Source organism: Dipodomys spectabilis, unplaced genomic scaffold, assembly GCF_019054845.1.
Source record: "Dipodomys spectabilis isolate Male_0828 unplaced genomic scaffold, ASM1905484v1 ptg000459l, whole genome shotgun sequence".
NCBI classification, from domain to species: Eukaryota; Metazoa; Chordata; class Mammalia; order Rodentia; family Heteromyidae; genus Dipodomys; species Dipodomys spectabilis.
In genome coordinates, this window is record NW_024871136.1 from 1074331 (window position 1) to 1085052 (window position 10722).

A 10722-nucleotide genomic window follows, 5' to 3' on the forward strand; every position below is an offset into this window, starting at 1 on the left:
CCACAGCCTTCATCATAAAGGGTTGTTGGATCTTGTCAAATACTTTTTCTGTATATCTTGAGATAACCATGTGGTTCTTATCCTTGCTCTTGTTGATGTGATGAATTACATTAATTGATTTGCTTATATTGAACCAGTTTTGCATCTCTGGAATAACTCTTGTCTGATCATGGTGTATGATTTTTTGGATGAATTTGTGAAATCGATTGGCCAAAAGTTTGTTGAGAAGTTTTGCATCAATGTTCATCAAAGAAATGGGTCTATAGTTCTCTTTCTTTGATGAGTCCCTGCCTGGTTTTGGGATGAGGATTAGGATGGTTTCATAGAAAGAGTTTGGTAGTGAACTTTTACTTTCAATTTCATTGAAGAGTTGGAGGGGAATTTGTGTGAGTTCTGCTTTGAAGGCCTTGTAGATTTCTGCTGTAAATCCTCCTGGTCCTGGGCTTTTCTTTCTTTCTTTCTTTCTTTCTTTCTTTTTTTTCTGGTTTTGGGGCCTGAACTGTGGGCTGTCCCTCAGCTCTTCAGCTCAAGGCTAGTGCTATACCACTTGAGCCACAGTGCCACTTCCAGCTTTTTCTGCTTATGTGGTACTAAAGAATCGAATCCAAGACCTTGTGCATGCAAGGCAAGCACTCTACCACTGAGCCACTTTCCCAGCCCCTGGGCTTTTCTTAGATGGGAGGTCTCTTATTGCTGTTTCTATTTCAGTGCTTAATATGGGCCTGTTAAGTTGGTTGAACTCATCTTGGTTTAGTTTTGGCATGTTGATATTTGCTAGGAAATCATCCATTTCTTCCAGGTTATCAAACTTATTAGCATAAAGGTTTGATAAGTATACCCTTATAATGTTCTGGATCTTCGTTGTTTCTATGGTGATATTTCCATTCTCATCTCTGAGTTTGTTTATTTGGGTGTGTTCTCTTCTTTTTCTGATAAGATTTGCTAAGGGTGTGTTAATTTTGTTAATTTTTTCTAAGCACCAACTCTTTGTTTTGTTGGTTCTTTCTATGATTTTTTTGGATTCTAATTCATTCTATTCTGATTTAATTTTAATTAATTCTTTCCATCTATTAGATTGGGGTTTAGATCGCTGAACTTTTTCAAGAAGCTTTAGATGTCTGATTAAATTGTTGGTTTCAGAGTTCTCCAATTTGTTGATGTAGGAACTTAGAGCTATGAACTTGCCTCTGAGTACTGCCTTTGCAGTGTCCTAGAGGAGCTGGTAATTTGTGTGCTCATTTTTGTTAAATATCATGAACATTTGAATTTCCTTTCTAATCTCTTCCATGACCCACTGGTGATTCAACAGTGTGTTGTTACAGGGCTTTCTTTGGTGGCTTTTGGTGTTGAGTTCTAATTTTCTTCCCTTGTGGTCTGAGAGAATGCATGGCATAACTTCAATATTTCTGAATTTGGACAAGTTTGCCTTGTGACCTAAAATGTGGCCTATTTTGGAAAATATTCCATGTGCTGCTGGGGGAAACGTGTATTCTGATGCTGCTGGGTGAAATATTCGGTAGATATCTGTTAAATCTAGTTGATCTATGTAGTTATTTAGATCTGCAGTTTCTCTGTTGAGTTTTTGCCGAGTTGATCTACATAGTGGGGATAGCAGTTTATTAAAGTCCCCAACAATTAATGTCTTTGGAGCTATGTGAGATTTAAGGGAAAGTAGTGTTTCTTGGATGAAGTGGGTGCTCCACTGACCTTCTGTTATAAAGGAGAGTTTACCTGGGTACAGTATTCTTGGTTGTTAGTTGTCTTTAGGGCGTGGCATATATCATTCCAGGCTCTTCTTGCTTTAATTGTCTCTGCTGAGAAATATGAGGGTTTTCTAATTGGTTTCCCTTTATAGGTGATTGATCCTTTCTTTTGACAGCTTTAAGGATCCTTTCCTTGCTCCGAATTCATCCTGTGTGGATTATAATGTGATAGTGGGATGTCTTGTTCTGGTCTGGTCTATTCGCGGTTCTAAAAACATCTTGTATCTGAATAAGCCTAACTTTTTGCGTGTTTGAGAAGTTCTCTGCTAGGATCCTGTTAAATAAATTTCCTAGACCATTAACTTCTGTCTCTAGGTGCTCCTCTACACCCATTATCCTCAGATTAGGCCTTCTGATGGTGCCTTCCAAATGTTGAATAAATCTATCATATTTCTTGGATTTGTCTTGGATAGTTGTATGTTCTTTCTCTATAATATCTAGGCTGTCTTCAATCCCTGAGATTTGATCTTCTGCATGGTCTAACCTACTGTCAAGATTTTCTACTTTGTTTTTTTTTTTAATTTCCTTTCCTTCTAATTGGTCAGTTTTGATGGCTTCAAATTCTTTGTTTGAGCTTTGTTTTAGATCTTGTATGGGCTTCTTTACTTCCTTAATTTGGTGTTCAGTGTTTATTTTCAAATCACTTAGTTGATTGGTTATGGTTTCCTTGGACTCACATTCCTTCTGATGGGCTCCATTCATCATTCCCTTTGTGGTCTCTGTGGATTCCTTCAGCTGTGTGTTTGTGTATTCCATGAATGCCTGTATTGATCTTTGTCTGCTCTCATCTTCAAGCAATTGCTGTATTACTCTTTGATTAGCTTCCTCATCCTCATGCAATTCCTGTCTTTCTCTTTGACTGTTCTCAGCCTGCTCATGCAATTCCTGTATTAATTTTTAGTAGCTTCCTCGTGTTCAGGAGATCCTGTAGTAATTTCTGGTTAGCCTCATCATACTGGTGAAGTTCCTGTATTAATCTTTGGCTTACCTTGTCTCACTCCCTATCATGCTCACACTGAGTCTTTTGCAGGTTTTCAATCTTTTCATTCATCATGTTGCCCAGTAGTGTTTGTAGAGCTTTTTGGGAACTCTGGATTATTCATTAACAGTTCTGTCACCTGATTATCCTGAGTGAGATACCCGGACTTGTCATTTTTCTTGTGTTTCTCCTGCTTGTTCTGCCCATTTGATATGAAGGTAACCCCAATTTTGTGCTAGAACACTATATTAAGGCAAGCATCAACCAGAGTCCTGTAGTTGCACAGTCAAAATGGCTGCACATACAATCTAGTTCAACAGATACAATCTATTCAACATCCAACAACTATGGATTAATGGGATAAGAACATCAAAGAGGGATTCAGAAAACCAGAAATTAATAGTTTTAGGGAGAATTATGGGAAAAAATAGGATTAGAGGAATATGGAGAGGTAAAAGGGGAGTGAATTTAACCAAGTCCTGATCTCAGAGAGGGAAATGGATAGGACAGAATGATAGGAGAGCGATAAAAAAAAAAAAAAAAAAAAAAAAACAAGAAAAAAATAGAAATATAAATTTTTAATTAAAAATGAAACACTTAAAAATTATGTAATTATAAAGAAATGATATTGAGAGAAGAAAAGGATAGGATGCCAGGAGGGCAATGATAAAAAGAAAAAATGAAAAAATAAAAAATAAAAATTCTTAAAATTGGAATACTTGAAAGTTATATAGGTATAAGGAAATAATACTACTCTTAAAGCAGTTAAGCTTAACAGGTTGTGAATTGAGAATAAGTTTCTGGATTAAGTATGTACACAATAAAGGATAAGGTCTAATAATCAACAATGAGTATATATCTGGGGATGAGCAGAACAGCAATTAAGTCATGCAAAAAAGAAAGAGAAAAGAAAAAAAAGAAAAAGAAAAAAAGGACCAAAAGGTCAAAAGAGATATAAAAAAGCACACACACACACACACACACACACACACACACACACACACACACACTCCTAAAATTAAAATTATGAAAGAAAAAAATAATAGAAAACAATTTTTAAAAATAATAAAAAAATAGGTAGAAAAAAGAGTTCTTTGATTTTTTTTTGGAGGGGGGGAAAGATCTTGTATCTCCCCTGTTTCCATATCCAGTCTGCTTGTGGTGTTTGGTTTTCCTGTGGCTTGATTGGTTTCTTAAGTTAGTTTGTTTGAGCAGTCAGAAAAAAGCTGTGCTTTACCCAGGACTTTGTGATCCTCCTCCCATGCTAGTTCAGTGGGAGAGCTGCTTTGAACAACCCAAAAGAGGGAGATGGCTGTTTCCTCTAGCTTGAAGTTGCCGTGAATTGGCTAGGTTCTGGATAGGGTTGAGGCCTATCAGCAAGCAGTAGCTTTCCCTGAGGGGCTAGCTCCTGAGACACTCACAGAGCTCAGCCTGGAGCTCTTTCTCAGGGTTTATGTTTACTGAGTTTAAATTGTCTAGGCTGCAGTAGGGGAGGGGGGCAGCCTCTGGCTCTTTTTACTCAGTGAAGAAAGTCACTCCTTTGGGGCCAGAGCCTCTCTGCCTAGGCAAGGTGACATTCCCCTGGGTGGAGCTGAGCCTGGCAGTTCGAGTCATGTTCTTGTGACCTGCTAATGGCTCCAATTGTTTTCTTCCAAGGCCTGAGTTGGAGCTAGCTGCTCAGCCAGGCCTTTGTCAGTATAAAAAATGGAGATTTTCTCTGGTGGTGGGGGAGGGGCTACCTTTCCACCACTGCTCCTTGAGAAGGAGTGAGGATGTCAGGCTTCTACTCATGCCAGACTCTTGTGCCATTGTCCCGGACTTTCTCTGTTGTCATGGTGGCCACTGCCGCAGTTGAGGCTACCAGCAGTTGCTCAGATCTGTCTCCTTGATCAAGCTGCCTGGATTTTCCTTCTCTGGCCAAACTCTCTGTACTGTGATAGCACACTTGGTGTGATTCTTTAGCCTAGGACTGTTCACTGAAACACTAAAACTGCTTTCTATACCAGAGCTTGTTTAGCTTTCAGCTTCTCCTCCTCCATCTTCCTCCAGTCTTCTAGTAGAATGTTTTAAAAGGGTTGTTCTGGTTGATGCTCAAATGTTGAATTCACAAAACATTTATTTAAAGACATAGAGGTTACAGCTACTGTCTAGTTATTTTTTTTTAAGTATTACCTGGGAACCACTTTATATTTTCTCATTCTATTGTATAATCTCTGTTATCTAATTCTGAGGAAATCAACCCCAAAGACTGGTCACCTGCCCAAGGCTTCATGACAGTATGATTCACTTTATGATGCTAGAGAAGCAGAATTCAATCCTGAGTCTTTCCTCCTTTCTTCTCAGGACTGTCACCTTTCTCAATACCATTCACCTTATACTCATAACCTTTCTCCAGCTTCAGATGTGGCCCTTTTACTCCCAAATCCCCTTAGTATTCCTTCCCTTATCATTCAGCCTACTGGGTTGTGTCCTCTGAAATATATATTATGTAGCTGATGTTGATACTGTTTTGCATGACACTTTTGTAACATTTTTCAATAATACTAGAAAAGTTTGGTTGAAGCTATCATAAGTCTGCTACTGTGCTGGGTTTTACACATCTATCATCTCACTTTACCTTTACAGACAATGCAAATATAGACAGGTGTACTGATATGCCTAGTATTATCAATATACTAAAACTTAGAAATATTAACTGATTTGTGTAAGTCTAGTAAATACACCAGTGGGGCTGGCATCCAAGATCCTTATATACGGGAAAGTTCCAATAAAACTACATTCTAATTACCATTAAGTTTAAACCAGCTAGAAAAGCAATTAGAGACACCTCTTCTGCAAATGACAGGCAAAGCAACTCACATTATAAAGCCACGTCAAGTATAATACAAACTAGATGTATGTACATTGCTGATCCTGCTTCACAGTTTCTGTTACAAAAATGAAAACTCAAATTTAATAAGTATTTCTTGTGTTCTCAAAGAGTGTTCTAAGGAACACTTGAATTAATCCTAACAATCCCACAAGTAGATAATACTATTATCTCCGTTTTGCAAAGAAACAAATTAAGAGCCATAGATTAAGTAACTTGACACTGATCACAGCTAAATGGGGAGGTAAAGAAACCTGTTATTTTCTTTCTGAAATGCTAGGAAAGAGGCTAAGTAATCTTGTTGCTTGCTTTACAAACTCAATCAAATTGTATATTTATTGTAAGTATGATGTTTGGTTTTAGCTTTATTACACAAGGCACATGCTACGTTTTCAGTGAAAAGATTATGTACAATTAAACAATAGTTTAATGATCAAGAAGTAGCTAATAAATTTCTTTCTCATCTTGGTTCATAAACCTTAACATCAGTTGGAGACCATGTTCATGTTTCATTTTGTTTTTCTTTAAAATATTTTGGATCTGAACACAGTTTAAAGAAATACATTCCATATACACTCTTGCTGAATGAAGCTACAGTACTTATCCCATATTGGAAATCCAGAATAAGACTATTCATCAGCTATTCATGGATATGTGGAAGTTAGATGTAAAACACACTAGAATATGATAAATTATACAGGATTCTAGATACCCACATATAGTGAGACTGAAAGAGGATACTCTTAGGAGAGAATCACAAAGGCACAATGCATAAGCACCTCTTCATATTTTATAAAATAATATACATACTGAAACAAACTCCAAGATATGGAAACAAGAGACTTTTCTTTCTTAGTTTTTGGTGATTCTGTCTTCTTCCTTAAAAACGGTGTACTCATGTGTATATCTTTGGGAGGGTAGGAGGAAAGGCACAGAACTTTAGGGAAAAAGGGTGAAAAAGTGCAGTAGTGGAGCTCACTGGCCATTAATAAAAATGAACTATAAAACTCATGGGTGGAGATGGGATGAGGGACTGGGAGAGAATGTGGGAACAGATGACACTACAAAAGGAAATGCATTCATTACTTGACTCACATAAATGTAACCCCCCTATACAACACGTGTATTGTGACAATAAAGTAAATTAAAAAACAAATCTACTATACCCATGAGCTATGAAAGGGGCAGGGTGTGGGAGGGAAGAGTAACAAAAGCGGCAATAACAAATCTTTGTCACCAGGTGGCAGTGCTGCTCAGTTTAGGAAATGAAAGTCTAACTAAATACTATTTCATGAAATTTGAGGTTTTATTCTCTTCCAGGTATCATTAGATTGTCTCTAAATGCCTAGTTTTAGTTTTTTATGCTGATTTATTATATATAGTTAAGTGCTTAGTTTAGCAAACCAAGACCATATAAATTTTATCTCTCAAACTTCAAAATTTTTGTTCATACATTGTCTGCCCTACTGAAATATTTTGAATTAATGTAACCTTAAAACCTAGATCTAAATATATGGGAATGACTATACACTTAAATTCTAATGACTACAGGATATATGATCCCCTTTCCTGATGATGCTAAATAAATTCATCTTGGTTTCATCTAAGTGAATACTTATAGTTGACAAAGGCACTTGTATAACTGTCTTCTATAGCAGGAAGATTTTAAATTTTTGAGACTACCCCTATATCCTTGAGCTATTTTCATGGTGTGTGTGAGAGAGAGGGGGGAGGGAGAGAGAGTGTGTGTGCTGGTACTGAGATTGGAATTTAGGGGGCCTGGACCACTGTGAGCTTTCTCACTCAAGGTTAGCACTCTGCTGCTTAAGCCATAATTCCACTTCTGGCTTTTGGGAAATTAATCTTTTTACACCTCCTGTAAAATGCACACAGAAATGAAGGAAAGGAAGAGGGATAAGTTAGGTTTGGGACTAGAGGAGCATTTAGCAAGAATTCAGACCAAAACAAACCTGATAAAAAGGAAATATAAGGTAAAAGTATTTTGAAGGCTTTGCTCAATGAGCAACACTTTTTTTAAAAAATAGAAATGCATCTTGATTATTTCCAGTTTGGAAATACCAAACAATGTTCCAGTGAGCATGTTAATACAATATATTTTCAAATAAAAATTTTGCTCATTTGTGGAATCTAGATGTAAAATAAAATAATGATAATGCTGCTGATGATTATGGTAATAAATAATAAAAATGACAAGACACAGGTTGTAAAAGAGGGATCATCTGGGAGGATCAGGAGGAAGTGGCAAAGGAAAAGATACTGAGCTGTGAAGATGATTAAAGTCCTTTACACACAGAGAGAAAGAGAAAGTAATAAAACTCATCAAACACCAAGGAAAAGGGGAAGTAGAGAGTTAAAATTATAACAGAGAAGTTGTAAGCATCTATGTAATTATAATGAAACCTTCATAGTACTGGTGCATGCTAATTTAAACATTAAATTTAATAGTGGCAGGCTGTGGGGCTGGGACCACCTGTTAGGTGTTAGTGACCACACCCATGGAAATGCTAAAGATCTAATTGCAGGATGTAGGCCACATTGCTGCCCAGAGGAAGATTTTGGCTGCCCAAAGCACAGTTGTCATCCAAGGGGGACCATAGCTTTTGGTGGACGCTCCAGCTGTTCCTCAGCCCACAGCCATGATATGACATTGCTGGCCTCTACAATGGGACTGAGGGCTACGCTGCTCAGGGATTTCCCCTTCTTCAATGTCTACTTCCTTCTCTTTGCCAATCTGAACCAGTTGGGCTGCCCAGCATGTGAGGAGCAGTCACCCTTCTATGTGCCCTTTATGGATAGCTGGGTAGCTGCAATCTGGCTACTGTGGCTGTCCATCCCTGTGATGTGGTGAAGATGGTCACTTCAGCAAGGCATCAGCTAGAACATGTATTCAGGTTTCCTGGACTGTGCTAGAAAGAGCTGGTGGCATGAGGGCCCATTTGCCTTCCTGATGGGTGCCTACTGCCATGCCTTCATCATCACCCCAATGTTTGGCATTGCCCAAGTGGTCTACTTTCTGGACATTGCTGAGTCTCTGCAGGGGCTGCTGCAGAACCCCCATAGGCCTGAGCCCACAGTGGCACCCTCTGTCCCCCGCAGACCATCAGCTAGGGCCAGAGAAGCTCAGTTAGGCCAGGCCTGAGTGAAGGAACGTTTTACCCCACCTTGCCTCATCAACAAGGGTGGCAGGAGAAGGGTTGCAATATCCACGTTGGGGCCACTCACAGGCTCCTATGGGGTCCTGAACAGACATCCATTGGGATCAATGTCTTATTTATGTAGAAAATGAAGAAATTTGTATATTCCTCAAGCCAGTCCCTCACCCAGCCCTGCCTGGCCTGAAGACACCCAGGGACAGAGTTGGTCTCTGGGCTGGGGCCCCCATGTCTGGGCTAGGTAGGTTGATCCAACCCCTGAGTCCACCAGCTTCTGTCTCCTAGGCTCTCCTAATCTCAAAAAATACATCTCTCTCTCTCTCTCTCTCTCTCTCTCTCTCTCTCTCTCTCTCTCTCTCTCACACACACACACACACACACACACACACACACACACACACACACACACACACACACACAAAAACCTTATTTATAGGACCTACTGCACTTATATGGCTCTACTGGTCCTTCTGTTCATAAGTACATCCAACACTGCCTGCTCCTCTCATCTTGGCCAGTACTCTGCTCTGCCTCCTGGCCAGCCTTGCAAAAGAACTGGGATAAGGAGGGAGGGGGTTCCCCTGTCCTATGTTGAACCCAGATTTCCAGGTTGCTGGGGATCACACTGTGTTGTTTTTTGTTTTGGGGTGTTTGTTTTTGTTTTGTTTTATTTATTGTTTTTTTGCCAGTCCTTGGGCTTAAACTCAGGGTCTGGGCACTGCCCCTGAACTTTTTTTAGCCAGTACTGGGGCTTGAACTCAAGGGATAGGCACTCTCCCTGAGCTTCTTTTGCTCAAGGATAGCACTCTACCACTTGAGCTATAGTGCCACTTCCTGCTTTTTCTGTTTATGTGGAACTGAGGGATGGAACCCAGGGATTCATGCATGCTACACAAGTACTCTGCCACTGAGCCACATTCCTAGCCCTCACACTGAGTTTAGATTCCCAGAACTGCCCTCTTATACACACACACACACACACACACACACACACACACACACACACACAGGGAACTTCTGCTAGATCCTGGGACCTTCACTGAAGGTGAGACCTCGACTCTATATGTCTTGTATGCCTGTGTTGTAGAGGTGCATTGTGCCTCCCCTTACTCAGTTGATCTGGCTGCTTGAGATGGGGCTCTGAAAACAGTGCTGCTTCTCCTGCTGTGGCCAGGCACTGTTTGCTCTGTGGGCTGTGTGTACCCCAGCCCATCTATTGACCTCATCCCAGAGTTTATCTCTCCAGCCTTTCTCCAGAGACACCTAGCCCCTGGAAAATGGAAAAGACATAGAATATGGATCCTGGGGACACCTTCTCTGCTGGTGCACAGCCCCCCAGGGCCCGCTCTACTCTTTAGACCTTTTATACCCCTGTCTTCCCACTCCTGCACCCTCCATGTGAATTGAGGCAGGTACCCTTTTAGCTCAGGCCTTGTGTTAGTGATTGACTCTGAAGTGCTGGTGCTGTGTCTCCAAACCTAGCTCTCCCAGTTGAGACTCCTTACCCCGTGACACTATCTAGGATTCAGGTCAAGCCCCAGTTCATGATTGCTCCTGGGAGCTTCCCCTTCCAGACATATCTGTACCTTAAACACTGTTGCTACTGCTGTTTACAGAATTATGTTTTTTGCTTTTGAAGAGTTTTAAAGAGTTGTAATTTTTTGTGTGTCTTGTCATGTAAGAGAATCAATAAATACTCTAAGTAAAAAACAACAAACCTAAATTTTAAAATACCACTTTAAATATCTTTAGGAAACCCTGGAAATTTTTATCAGCTGATGAAACTAAAGGTTTCTAAATATGTTGTCTTTGATATATAGGGCATTTAGGTAAAATATTGGCTACAATGTACAATCTCAGTACATACATGGTGAGTATCTGAACACAATGTTTATTTTTAAAAAGTATTTTTAATCAGGTTACTAGTAGCTTGTGCCT

The 10722-nt window shown here is 39.6% G+C and overlaps 1 pseudogene; it reads left to right on the plus strand.

The window, feature by feature from the left end:
• The first annotated feature begins 4574 nt into the window (after positions 1-4574).
• On the plus strand, positions 4575-8771 carry LOC122098109 (annotated as a pseudogene).
• The last annotated feature ends 1951 nt before the right edge of the window (positions 8772-10722 follow it).